Source organism: Pinus tabuliformis, chromosome 2_2, assembly GCF_031772625.1.
Source record: "Pinus tabuliformis cultivar Carrire ecotype Pingquan chromosome 2_2, CPIR1, whole genome shotgun sequence".
Taxonomy (NCBI): Eukaryota; Viridiplantae; Streptophyta; class Pinopsida; order Pinales; family Pinaceae; genus Pinus; species Pinus tabuliformis.
The window spans coordinates 735,835,269-735,850,720 of record NC_142300.1 but is presented as its reverse complement, the minus strand read 5'-3'; the positions used below and the strand labels follow the sequence as shown (position 1 = coordinate 735,850,720).

Below are 15,452 nucleotides of genomic sequence, written 5' to 3'. Positions count from 1 at the left end.
ATCAAGAACAATTGAAACATCTAGTATGACACGAAACGAGACTTGATGACTAAAGAGACAGCTCATGCGATAGTTTGGTAGGATCCAAAGTTTGAATGTAGTGAAATTTTGGAGGGTGTTGTAGCAGCAACAACACAATGATTGAAAATAATCATAAGATTTAACTAAATTGTAACTTTATTTTAAATTATTATTATTAATTATAAAAAATAATATTTAATATATATATATATATATATATATATATATATATATATATATATATATATATATATATATATATATATAAACTAGTACAACAATATAAAATAAAAATGCCTAACAAATGCAGACAGTAAATAACAAACATCAAAACATTTACTTCATTTGAAGTTTCTAAAATTAAAAGAATTATAAGAATTAACTAAATTATTATTATTATTATTATTATTGATAAAAAAGATTAACATTTAAGTTATATATCTATATATATATATATATATATATATATATATATATATATATATATATATATATATATATATAACCAGAGACTCTTCTCATTGCATCTTTCACCTATTTGTGTCTCATCGCTATATCATAATTCATATTTCTCTCCCAATGATGATTCGAAACATCTTCTCATGACCCTAAGAACTTGAGTGAGTAATCTATAAATGCTAAAATTAAATTACTCTTCTCATAAAAGCCTCCACTATGAAATGGAGATTGTTAATCTCTAAATAAGCTTTGTTACAATATCATGGGCCAATACCATGGCTTATCAATACCACATGCATAAAATATTCTAAGTCATTTTCATATAACATGTTTTTATCTAATATTTCTGTTAATTGAAAACACATAACTACTTTGAAAATAAATTTCAACGTATGAATTATGTATACCACCAAGAATATTCTATGGAAATTAAATATATGTCATCCACCAAAAGTGTCTAGAGGATGTGGTCCAATCCAAAACAAGATGCCCAAGAACTACTCCAGATGCCATTTCTTCTGTTGACAAAAATTTTTATCATCCACCAGATAATTATTGATGATTAAATTAAAATTATAAAATTCCCCAGTTGCGGGTGATTAATATGAATTTTGATAAGGATTAGATAGCGGGGCGGCAAGCGGCTAAGCCACATGGCCACCCGTGTTCCCATCCAAGGTAATTTATGGCGAACTGTCGTCAACCTGCAAGCACCATTACTCCGGTGCACAGGTCAAGACGTTCTCTGCAAGCTTAAGGCCATGCCTTCTTCAAGCCTGCATATGTTCACCCCTTCCCCACTAAATTTCTCCTGCCCCCCTGATGTTGCAGAGCTGAGATCTTGCACGAAAACAGGAAGGCGCTACTGGCTCCTCAGCTGTACTGATCTGGGGGATGGTTTCCATTTCTCCCAAAATGCTCACTGTGCTTTGAATTTTTCCAGAATGCCATTGTTTCTTGCCTGAATAGCTCTATTAACTCCCATGTAGACTCTGTCTCACCCTCAGGGCTCACTGCTAATACTCTTGTCATCTTAGCCCACACCAATCAGCTCCATCCTGCCGGAAAAACCATGTCGCATCTTCGACAGCGAATGCGTAGCAGGCAAGGCAGTAGTGGCAGAAATATCCACCCTCCCTTGCCGCCACCTCCTGAGCTGACGACCCCGTCGTCCTCCCCTTCCTCAGCTTCATCCGGAGGCCAATTCTCTAGTAGATATCACGCCACCCACAGCTGAAGAAGTCGGGCCCAAGCCTTTGGTGCTCGAATAGTTAATGATTCATCTCAGATGACCAATCCCCCTGTGCCCCCTCAACAGTCACACCACTTCACCTAATTCTACTTTTATAGAACCATGAACCACCCTGATATCATTGCCACTGTCACAGTGGCATTCAGTGAAGAAATCTTCCCACAGGATGAGCAGGATGTACAGAATCATGACACAGTTCAGAAGAAGGAGGATATTGGCAAGCAGAAGATGGCATAGGAGAAGCGAGTCATTAGCGGACAAAAGCACTTGGAGAGCAGCTCTAGTTTTCCCAGACACAAAGATAGCCATGACAGTGCTCAACATGGTAAGGACATCCCTGGAGGCAGGCATGCAATTGAGGGTAGTTCGGGTGACACAGAAGCAGTCGGGGGAATCCCTGGTGGCACGCAAGTAGTTGTGGAAGATTGGGATGAGTACAGATGTTTCATTGTGGAAGAGCCTCCACCAAACAACACTTAGTGGGTCCTTGCAGGCAGATTTACCTGGTGAATTTCTACTTAGAATGGATGTCAAGCACAACCTTAGATCAATAAGAAATAATATGCATTACTAAAATAGTGTTAGCAACACCCTTCTCACATATGTTTCCTTACAAAGTAGTTATTTTATTGTTGTTTCATACAACAAAAGTTTTTTCCTAGTGAAAGGAATTATAAAACTTGTAGCTAGTGGAATATGGTAAATATATTATTTTTAGACTTACCAAAATAGCTAAGACATTATGACGTTATTTTCAATTTCTAACATGTTCCCTCACTTTGACCTATGTGTTTTAATGCACAAGGAAAAAAAAAAAAAAAAAAAACCATCTAATTGAAAATCCATCATTTTGTTTAAAATTCGATTCTAATTGGCTAGCACTAAGAATACCATTGCCATGGGTCATTTCTTTCAACCTAACTATTTTTGTAACCATTTCGAAAGGTAAGGTTTTTCCTAATGGAATATATTAAAAAACTTGCATTTAGGGTTCAATTTTGCACATAATAAAGATGAAGTCAATGGACAAAACTTTACCATCATTCTTTCCAAGATAAAAGTTTGAGGGTTAATGAGAAATGAGTATGATGACCCTCTTATTTTTTATTCATTAGGGAGAACTATGACTTTTGTCCTTCAATTTTTCTAGTTTTGATCTGGTAACTCACTATAAAATTTAAATTTCACTTCAAATCAATAATTCATGATTTTTAATAGGCTTATCAAGATGTAATATGATATGTGGTGAATTTCTCACACATGTTTTCACCTCTATCCCCTTTTGACGATTCACATAACAATGGTTTTTTTGTAGTTGAAATAATATAAAAACTTGAGTTTAGGGGTCAAATTTGCAAATCATTTTCTTGAAAGAGAATTGATCAATTATTGTATGATTAGTTTTGTTGTCCTAATAAAAATTACAAATTTATAAACATGTGTTTGCTTATTGCTTCTTGTGCTGACGTTTCATTAGCTGTTTGTGCATACAATTAGGTAAATTCCCTTAAGTTTCAAAAGACATTCATGAGAAAATAGCTTCATAAACAAATATTGAACAAAAAACATTCACAGTGCAGCAAACCATACATTAACACAGTGTTTTGATGAAGGAGTTCACCCCTCTTGGGCTACATCTCCTTGGTCCAACTTCCATGGCTTGGGCCTCTATATTAGCTCAATGTGGAAAAATGTTATTTTACAAAGCTCTATGGCTCCTGATACCTACACCAATGTGTTCAGAATGTCAAAATTAGCTAATAACACCTCTTTCTAAGATCAATTTGTTTGAAAATTGACTTCCTTATGGCTTAGTCGGTCTTTTCCTAGAAAAGCTTGGCTAAATTCGGAATGACTCCAATTAGCATGCTAAATTTGGTGGTAGTCCCAAATTTGGGGGAACTGCCAAATCCGGCACAAGACTAAACTAAGGGTTAGCCTGACCGTTAGAGTTATGGTATCGTTCACATGGTAATCATTGCAGTACTGGTTTGGATAGCCACATGGCTTAACAAGAAATGTTGTGGTTATATGTTTGCGTTCACATTAGCGGAGGGTTGGCCCTCCCCTAACCACCATTGACATTTCCATTAAAGTTCAAATATAAATGGAGAACGTAATGGTTAAGAGCCATCCAGTAGAGTAAGCAGTTAAGGCATAAGGTTTGTGTATAGGAGGTCATGGGTTCAACCCTGACTTTTGCGATATATTTTTCTCTAGTGTAGACAGCCAGCCCGACCTTTGGGACGTGCCACGTGGTGGCCTTTAAGCTTGCCATGTGGCATTCTTCCATTGGTCCAGAAAAAACCGATAGAAGCACGCCAACATACCATTGTACAACCCAACCAAATATTGCCACTTTCCCATACCTAATTCTCTATTGACCTGTGTTGACCATGCCTAGTCACCTGCCACATCAGCAGTATGGACTATGGACTATGTAGCGATTGTGCGTTCTTTTGCAAGTTTTGCATGTCTAGCAAAAGCAACGAGAACACAATAACATTCTCATAAAAACTCAGTTTTCAATGAAACGAGTTTCATTTGGATCGTTTTTCTGAGGCGGGCGTGGTCATTCAGGTTTTGAGACATTTTGAGAACTTTGCTTTTTGAGCTAAATACAGAGCACCTGATCATTCCCCCCTACTAGAAGCCTTTTAGACCCCAAAAGATACTAACAATTGTTCAGCAAGTGAGAATACATCTCCCTCACCTTCTCGGCCTACAACCATTTGGCTTGAGAAGGCTTTTATCCCTTGAGTCCCACCCTAAGGTATTTAACATCCCCTCTCTTCGAAGTCTTGGTTCTTTTGTCAAGTATGAGATCCTATTGAATTTCATCTAGATATTCTGGTAAGAAATCATCTATTGATGGCATCTGATCATGCTCCCTTGATCATAAATCAAATAAGGCTCAAACAACCTCAAATTCTCAACATTAACAATAGAGTATATTTGCATATAAGGACGAAAATCAAGCTTAAATGCATTGTTACCAATCATTTCCAAAATTTTAAAAGGACCATAACATATTGGCTTAAGATTTTTACCTTCCCCTTGAAGTCTCTCTTTGCTAATATATAACCAAAATTCGTCGCCAACTTGAAATTTCTGATCAACCTGATGTTTGTCATGCCTTAACTTGTAGCTGGTTTGACTTTTCTCAAGTTGTTCCTACACTGTATGATGTATCAACTGAATTTTCTATATGAATTTCCTTGCCTTATCGATGTCACTTTAAAACTCGATGGCAACATCTTTCTCAAAGATGAAGTCCAATGGCGATCTTTGCAAGTAACCATAACATGCCTCAAATGGCGATGTTCTCGTGGAAGAATGCTTTGCCCTGTTATATGCATGTTATATTTAACGCATCTGTTCATCCCGCAACTTAGGATGTTGGTTTCAATATCCTCTAAGAAGATGAATAATTTTTATATTGAACACCTCGGTTTTTCCATATGTTTGTGGAAGAAAGGTTGTGCTCTTCTTCAACTTTGTGTCCATCATGTCCCACAAATTTGACCAAAAATTCCCAACAAATCGAGAATCTCCACTTACAATAGAAGTAGGAAGAGAAAAATGAACCCAAATGTTTTAGAAGAAAACATGAATTGTTTTTTCAGCTATAATTTTATTTTTACATGGTATTGGTATCCACGTTTTGCTGAACATGTCTACAACTAAATACAAGTAATCATGACATTTCCTTGACAATGGAAGACCTCCTACAAAATTCATTGAGATACTCTCCCATGGACTTGAAGGTACCAGAAGTGGGTTTATAAACCAAGTTTCCTAATGCTAGGCTTACTTGTAGCACATAGAAAACATCCTCTTACGAAACGAGAAACATTATCCAACATGTGCGACCAATAACAATACCTTTGAATATTTGCTACTGTCTTTTCTACACGAAAGTGTCCATCAATCAATGAAGTGTGCACCTCCCTTATGATATTGTTTCTTTCTCCCAGTGGAATATACAACTTGGCCAAGTGATACAACAAACTATTATGTACATGATAATCCAACTCTTCAATTTGATTTCCTTTACTCAAGGTTGCATATAATTCTTGAAAGTCACTATCATTTGCATATTTTTTTATGTAACTTTCATGCAAAATAGATTATTCTTGAGTATAATAGATGAATTTACAATAGGCCTTGAAAGCACATCAACTATGTTATTGTAGATTCCGTTTTTATACCTAATAACAAAATGAAATTGTTGTAGAAAACCCATCCATCTGAAATGTCATGACTGTTGCAACTTTGACTATGACTTTAAGTAGTGCAATGGTTGATGGTCGATATGGATGATGGTCTCCTTAACCATCAAATAGTGCTTCCATTTCTTAACACTTTGTACCAATGCATAAAGTTCTTTTTCGTATGTGGGATAGTTAGTTACAACTCCATTAAAGATTTCAGAATGAAATGAAATGGGCTTACCATGTTGCAATAGAACTGCTCCCATGGCATAATTGCTTGCATCCAATTGAATCTTGAATGGATGTCTAAGATCCAGAAGTGCCAATACTAGTGTTGAAACTATCTTTTGATTCAAAGCATCAAATGCTTTCTATTGTACATCTCCCCAAAGGAAGACTTTCTTGACATTGTCAATGCATGTAATGGAGCTGCAATGGAAGAAAAATTAGTAATAAACCTTCTTCAATATTGTGCTGCCCCTAAAAATATTCTTACCTCTATAACTGTATTGGGCTTGGGGCAATTCAGAACGGCCTCAACCTTAAAGGGGTCTATCTTCAGCTCACCTCATCCAACAATGTGTCCCAAATACACCAAAGAAGTCTTGCCAAATTCACACTTCGACAAATTTAAAAACCACTATTCTTTTCTCAAGACATTAAGTACTTCGTTTACATGCATGACATGTTATTCTCTTGTGTTGTTGAATATGAAGATATCATCTAAGTAAAAAATGACAAAATCATCTAGAAATGGTCTGAAGACATCATTTATTACCCTCATGAAAGTAGCTCGAGCATTGGTAAGACCAAAAGGCATAACAAGCCACTCAAACAATGTTTTTTTAGTTTTAAATGGAATTTTCCAAATGTCTTCTTCAACTATCCTAACTTGATGATAACCACTTCGTAAATCTAACTTAGTGAAATACTTTGCATACCTCAACTAATCAAGCAAATCATCAATTCTTGGGAGTGGATAACGATTCTTTACCATGATTTTGTTCAGTGCACGGAAATCCACACACATGCACCAAGTTCCATACTTCTTTGGCACCAAGACAATGGGTGAACCACATGGGGAGGTAGATGGGCGCATGATACCTTTGTTCAACAATTCTTTAATTTTCTTTTTGATTTCCATGCTCTCCATAATAGACATGCGATACATGCCAATGTTCGGAAGTGGAACCTCCTTTTGCAACTGAATCTCATGCCTAATTTCCCTCTTGGGAGGTAACCCATTTGGTTCCTGAAGTGCCATGCTTGCTTACCAGATCAAACAAATCAGATTTCAATTTATCATCACAACGTCCAAAAGATTCATAATTAATATCATTCTTTTTCTTGATCATGAGAAGCACACAATTTTTACTTGCATTTACTAGTCTCTTCATCTGTCGTGCATTAACCAAAGAAATCTTCATATTTTTGTGATGGGCTCTCACTATGTACTCCACCCCATTCTTGAGCAATATGTATTTGTTGTCCTGGCGGTAAAATACTACTTTTCTATCATACAAGTAAGGACTGCCCAAAATTATTCCTAAGATGTCAATTGGAACTACATATAACTCAACTTCATCAATGAACTTTTCAGTAATGGCGAACTTGAATAAACACTTCCTTGTAACATGTAAGTTTGCATTGTTAACTATCCAACCCAATGGATGTGGCTTATGATGAGGTACAGTTTCAAGGTTTATTTTTTTTAACCAAATCTTTTGAAATCAAGTTTGATTGTGACCCACTATCAAATAATGCATCAATATTTGTATGATTTGAAATCACTCTTACATGAAACAACTCTATTCTTGACTCTTCATTTGAAGTGTTTTTTTGACTATGTGATGAACTAGTGCTTGCAACAATTTCTTTTCCTTTTGTAACCATGGATAAAATCTTGGTCTCATCACCAGAATCTAAACCAAGGACATGTTGTGTGGTAGTGATCGTCTTTTGTTTTCCCTTATTGTTTTGTTTCTTAGGCCTTAATTTGGGATGCAATTTCCAGTAGTGGGCTTCATCATGCCCCTCTTTGGAACAATGTTTGCATGTGATTTTCTCCCCTTCTTTCTTCACACTTGCATTCTTCTTTCCCTTCCATTTTCCACCCTTTTCTTTCTCCTTACCCTTGAATGGCTTCCTCTTACTACCCTCTTCCTGAATGTTCTTTCCTCTAGATTCCAGGTCCGTGGCTTGCACATATACCTAATCTAGGTTATTTTGATTAAACATAAGGATAATATGTTTCAGATAGGAATGTAAACCCCCAATATATTTCAGCAATGTATCTTGGGAATTCAAATTCACTCCTAATAACAAAGCCCTTTTCCTAAACTCCTGTGTATAATATTGGATTGTTTGGCCTTTAAGATGCTTAAAATTATGCCAACTCATAATGGATTTTTGCATATAAGCTAGAGGATAAAACTGTCTTTTAATTGCATAAACAAATTCAACCCAAGTAATGGATATCTTACCATGGATTCTCATTTCCTCTTGAGTATTTTCTTCCCACCAAACTAATGTAGCTCCTTCTAGCCTTAGTGAAGCCAACTGGATCTTTATGTCATCTTCTCGAAAGTTCTGAATTCTGTAGTATACCTCCAATTCTCGGATCCAGTTGTCCAACTTTTTATGTCCATTGTAGATGCGAAGTTCAAATTTTATGTCCAATTTCAATAATGGAGTCTTTCCTTTTGGGGTTCTTGAATGAGTATGGGCAGTTTCAATGGTGGTAGTGGAAGATGATGCTATGTGAAATGATGGAGATGATGAGGAAGATGATGAGGATGGTGGATATGGAGGTGACTATCCACCATTCCCTTTGGAATCCTTCTTCTCATCTTTTTTTTCCTCTGAGCTTCCTTCTGCATGTGGAGGTTTAGAACTCTCTCCAACCATTCTAGTGTTCCTCTCTTCATAGAGTACTTTAACCATCTCAGTCAAAGTATAGAATGTTTTCTTGAATTCTTCCTCTTCTGAAGAGGGAGATTTAGGCTCTCTTTCTCCAGACATAATGGTTGTGGATTCAGGCTCAAAAATTGGTACTGCTTGTACCTCTTTAATCTCAATTAAAGGCAAAACTTGAAGAGTTTCAAGTGCAACTGGAATTTGAATTTTGGGTGGTGGACATTGTGGCCTTGTGGCTCTCCTTCTTCTAGGAATTACCTCAAGAGTTGTAACCAATAACTTCCCTTCTCCTTTTTGCAACTTTATCCTTGTAACCATCACAATTTTGCAACCATTAAAACCCTAATTGCACAAACTTAAGAAATCAAGCAATTCAACCTCCCTCTGATACCAACTTGATCTGTTCTTGTATGATTAGTTTTTTTGTGCTAATAAGAATAACATATTTATAAACATGTTCTTCCTTATGTCTTATTGTGTTGAGGTTTCATTAGTTGTTTGTTCATAGAATGAGGTAAATTTCCTTAAGTTTAAAAAGACATTAATGAAAAAAATAGCTTCAGAAACAAATAATGAACAACAAACATTCAAAGTGCAACAAACCATCAAACAAACACATTAACACATTGTTTTGATGAAGGAGTTCATCCCTCCTGGGCTACATCTCCTTGATCCATCTTCCATGGCTTTGGCCTCTGTATTAGCTGAATGTGGCAAAATTTTATTTTACAAATCTCTATGGCTCTTGATACATGTACCAATATGTTAAGAATGTCCAAATTAGCAAAGAACACCTCTTTCTAAGCTCAATTTGGTTGAAAATTGACTTCCCTATGGTTCAGACAGTCGTTTCCTAGAAAAGCTCCACTAAATCTGGAATGACTCCAGTTAGCACACTAAATTTGGCGGCGCCACCAAATCTGCCGCAAGATTAAACTGAGGGTTAAGTGTTTGTTAACTACACTTAATTAATATTATACTAGATTACCACAAACCTAGACTGTAGCATCCGACTATTTAATAGACTGTTCACATTCGATGTTTATGTTGTATTAACCGTCGTGGTTATGGTCTTTCGGAGCTAACCGTTAGAGTTATGGTATTGTTCACATGGTAATCGTTGCACTGCTGGTTTGAATAGCCGTCGGGGTTAATAAAGAATGTTGTGGTTATATGTTTGTGTTCACATGGGGGGGGATGGTCCATGGGCTGGCCTTCCCCTAACCACCAACTCCATTTCTGTTAAACTTCAAAACTAAACAGGGAACGTAATGGTTAGGAACCATCCGGTAGAGCAAGCGGTTAAGGAATAAGGTTGTGTGTAGGAGGTTACAGGTCCGACCTCGACTTCTGCCATATATTTTTCTCCATTTTGTAGACAACCAACCCGACCTTTGGGAGGTGCCACGTGGCGGCCTCCGGGCTTGCCACGTGGCATTCTTCCATTGGTCTAGAATAAAACCAATAGAAACGTGCCAACACACCACTGTACAACCCAACCAAATATTGCCACTTGTCCATCCCTGATTCATCGTTGACCTGCATTGACCATGCCTAGTCACCTGCCATGTGAAGAGTATAGACTATCAACAGCGCAGTGACTGGGCATCTTTTTTACAAATTACAGCTATTTAGCAAAAGTATTAGAGAATAATAACTTTCTCATATGAACTCAGTTTTCAACCAAACAAGTTGTGTTAGGATCATTATTTTGAGACAGATGCAGTCATTAAGTTTTCGAGCCATTCTGATTACTTTAATTTTTAGCTAAATACTCAGCACTTGATCAAGAATGGATAGATTGTTAACCTCATCATAACTAAACAAAAGTCAATGTAATTATGGGAGATGGTTCTATGAATTTAACTTGTATTTTATGTTTATTGGAGAACTATAGCATGTTTATTTAAATTCCCCCCCACATAAGTTGAAAATCATGATAAAACATAGAATAAACATCACTTTAATGCACCATTAGTTGCACTATGTTGGAGCCCAAGTGTAACCATTGGAAAAAAAAAATAATGTACATGAAAGGGAAATGAAATGTTATGAAATGCACATTTCCAATGGAGGGATAAATAGTTGTAAGACATTTCCATTAAAATATTAAATTACTATCTCCTAGGTTTAGGGTTAGGGGTTTTTGAGCTGCAAGTAATGAGAATTTTAGTCTATGCTTTAACTCTATATGGATGGATAAGGTCTAGGAGTGTGGGAGGAGATATATAGGTTGTGCAGACTCCCTACCACCATGGAAAGGAGGGATGCATATTCTATAAAAAAGAATTGTTGTTAATGAAAGGGATCTGGATTCCAATATTGTGTTCTATTTGCAACATGCTACTAGACACAGGGGGTTTAAAGACAATATTTGGGACAATTTTTGGGAAGATTTTCTTAGGTTGAGACAAAAAATAAACTAATGTATTATCTTATATATTTTCTTTAATTGATTTCCTCAAATTATTGTCTTAAGAAATTGTCTCTATAAAGACAATATATAACGCAAGCATTGTTTTCTCTTCGGAGACAATCGTTTGGATTAAAGACATATTGTCGTTATAGAGATAACATGTCTTTAATTATAGCTATTGTTTCCATAGAGAAAATTAAAAATATATTTAAAGACAGTAAAACATCACTTTTGTCTCTTTAGAGAACATAAAATAATAAATCGAGAAAAATAATCAACCATTGAAATAAATCACTATAAAAAGCATTTCATTAAAAATAAACTACAATATCATTAATTAATTCGTATTAAGGCACCGTGCCACCAACCTCCTGCTTACAAGGCAGGTGCTCTTCCATTGAGCTAGCACACTTTAAAGAATTATGTGAGCACTTATGGAAGCTAATTTGCCCCTAACCTTAACCCCATGGAAGGTTCTTAGCACAAGAAGGAAATTGTGAAATTATTCCATGACCTAGAGTACATGTTTGCTTCAATTAATTACAGAAGTGTACGTACAAAATACTACAATGAACACAATAGCCTTGAGTGAGTAATGAGTTTTTCACCTGACAGTAAGACCACAAGTATCCACAAGTATCTCTGATCATTCCAGAATAAGTTTGGCAGCATTATTGTATCGTGCGCCATGAATGTTTTATAAAATCCCTTGCTTGGTATTATTATTTGTAATGTCTACAAAACCTAATTATTGATTCATCATATAATTAAGTTCTTATCATAAAAAAGTGTCATTTTCCTCAGCAAATCATCAGCCATATGTTTGAAAACAAAGATAAAATAGCATTTTCATCATATCAGGTGGATAACCTATTCATTTTTCACAGGAAAACAATTATTTAGTTGAAGAATTAACATGTTCTAGCCTACCACTTGTTGTCATTTTCAATCCAATCCACCTCATCTCTCACACACAATTATTTGAAGAAACGTACCTAATAAGCACACACATGATATACATTATTACCATATTTAAATTTCACCTAGTAGACAATTCACCTCAAAAACAAAATCGAGACTGTTTTCCATTCTATTTTGTTTTCGATTAATCCAACAAGGCAGATTATACATAGATTCTCTCCTAAACGACATGTGCAGACCCACCTAGAGAGAATAGTTTTCTAATGAGCATCTAGACCCGACTTGAAAGCACGGTATTTCCTATGGAGATTATTTCGACCCCAAAGCTTGGAAGCTGAAAAATCATCAAATAACAAAGGAAAAAACAATACTCACCTCTTGCAATAAAATCTACATTCAAGGACTGATATTTAATAAAGAAACATACAATATTCTTCATGTACACAGATATCCACCATTAACATTTTTAAGTGTATATATTATTGTTATGCTATGAAGGAAATAGGACTTAATTCTAAACCATATCAAGCCTTTGTATCTGAGGGAAGAGAGACGACAAAATTTTGTCAGTATTATCTTGTAACATGATCTATATCTTCTTTCAACACTGTTTTCCACCTTAAAGAAATAATATACATGTTCATGATTTGGTACTACAAGATATCCTATTGGATGTCACATATACATTTTTAAACTTCAATTAGGAAACCACTCAAGCAGCAAAAATGTTACAAATATTATAATTGACCTCTCTGGAAAACCATGTATAAAGCATTTTCTCATAACATTGGACACTCTCGTTTTCTATATCTACCAAGATCTAACTTTTCTAGTAGACTTTGTTCCATAAAAAAAATTCAAAATGTGAGCTTTGGATGTAAGAGGCTAGCTTTATTTTCCACTAGCAACAATATGGCAGAATGAACAATTGGATATACTTTTGATTGTGAATTCCATAGGTTTCTTCAAGCATTCATAATAGTTAAATAGTGTTCTATGAAATAACCTTGCCATATAGTATAAAAAAATGTACATCAAAAGTGTTTCTCATGCTTCTTATAACATATTTATGATTGCCTTCCACATACCCATCGAAATATCTCCTGTAGTTATGGCTAAGGGATGGTTGGTTTACTTGTATACTTGGAGCTTCATTAGAAGTTGGTATGAATGACTACAAAACTATGACAACCTCATGCATGGTGCGATGGCTAAAAGGTTGTCTCATTGTGAAAAGTACTGCAAGTTGGAACATCTTTCTTACAACCCCAAGATCTGTGCATGTTTCTTCTACTTCTTCATCTACAGTTTCCATTATTGTATCATTTTTTCTTTTAATAAAATCTACATTCAAACGCCCATGTCAAAGAATCCAAGGTTATTTCTTTATTTTCTTCATCCATGCAACATCCCAAGACAAACATGCTTCACAATTGACAAAAATAGAATCCCAACTAAAACAAATTTAGTCATTATCATCTTACCAAACGAAGAAAATTAGATTCCTTATCCACAATTTTCTTGCCTATGAGTAGCTCTAAAAGAACAATGTCATAGTTATACACATAATTTTTCTCGTTAAGCCTAAATGTCCTTCCATATTCAGGATCAATATAACTAAGAATACCCATAACATAGGTAGAGGTGTGGGTTTTTGCAGAAGGGATACACTTGGCAATGCCAAAGTATGAAAAATGCGCTTCAAATTTTTATCTAAGACAATGGTGGAAGTTTTTACATCTCTGTAAATAATACATGGGTTATAGTCATGCTGGAGATACATTAGACATTTGGAAGCAACCAAAGCAATAGTTGGATGTGTGTTCTAGTCTATCTTAATCTTATTTGAATATCCTACATACAATATAAATTGCTTGGATTCTCCAAGTAGGCCGTTAACAAAAATTCACTATATATGAAAGGTTGGATAGAATATTCTGGCAAAGCCTATATGACTATTGTACATGTAAATTTCTAGATATGTTTTTCCATCCATTTCACTTACCATGTGAGATGTTCCATAGACTTCCATTGACCATGTAGTCATAGAACAACAAATTTCCATGTCAATAAAGAGAATAACCATGGAAACTCGCAATATTTTTATGCTTGACGCTTCCAACAATCTTGAACTTAGTTTCAAATTGGCACAAGCTTTATGGATTATGTGTGTATAGTCCTTTAATATCAATTGGACTATAATTATTGGAAAAACATTTATAAACTGTGCTTGTAGCACAATAACCAATTACATATTTCTCATTCAATTTTTTCTGTGATTTGCATTATATCATTATACATGTGGAGGGCCATGTCCATGTGAAATATTACTAGCCTTGGAGAACCTGGTTAGGTAATCAAAATATAATTTAAACTTAAGGACACATATTGATGTTGATATAATTCTTAAGTCCATGATATAATCCAGAGAAATAATACCTTGACCCATTTTTGTTGTTGACCCTTTCATAAATCATTTAAGCTGATTTGAATGGTAGAGAACTATGATTATCAAACATACTAATAAAATTGAACCCAACGAGATGAAAACAATAGATGGTGTTGAGACTCAAGCTGTCCATTTTCAAAATAAACTTAATTCTTTTAAAAATATAATTTCACAGAAACTTTTATCAAAAAATATAACTAATCTATGGAATCTAAATTTTAGTTAATGTTTCACCTTTTGATTGTCTCGAGTATGTCCCATAAAGTGATCCAATCCAATTTCCACAATGATCTAGATTTCATAAAAAAAAATTCCAATAATCAATCTCGTTAGGTGAAATACACAAATCCACTAATAACCAGAAAGAATACCAAATTTAATCCACAATTTTTTTCTACATTATAGTTACAGATTTTTGAGGTAAATCTTGTAAACTTCTTTATTACCCAGAAAAATTGTTGTAGGAGATATTTATGTAAAACAATTGAAATCATTTCTAATATACATTAGCACATGGACTAGAAATATGAATATTATTTCCTTTGTAATTTCACAGCAAAATGAAATTACAATAAGCGATGGGATTCAAATGAATTACTATAGTGTAGTAAGGCTAAAAAATGGTCAACTAGTATGATACCTCTGGTGTTAAACTATTGTTTTTCAATATCTTATATATATGATCTAACTGCAAAGTTATTTTGAGAATAATTGTGAACCTATTAAATAAATTGTATTTTACAAGTCATTCCAATGAACATATAGCGAGACCAAATTCTATAGCTATTCAATTTGTTGAGGAAA

General features: G+C 34.9%; 1 pseudogene; it reads right to left on the bottom strand.

Moving 5' to 3' along the window:
• Positions 1-1,508: 1,508 nt before the first annotated feature.
• Positions 1,509-15,397, bottom strand: LOC149194763 (LRR receptor-like serine/threonine-protein kinase SIK1; annotated as a pseudogene).
• Between the last annotated feature and the right edge of the window lie 55 nt (positions 15,398-15,452).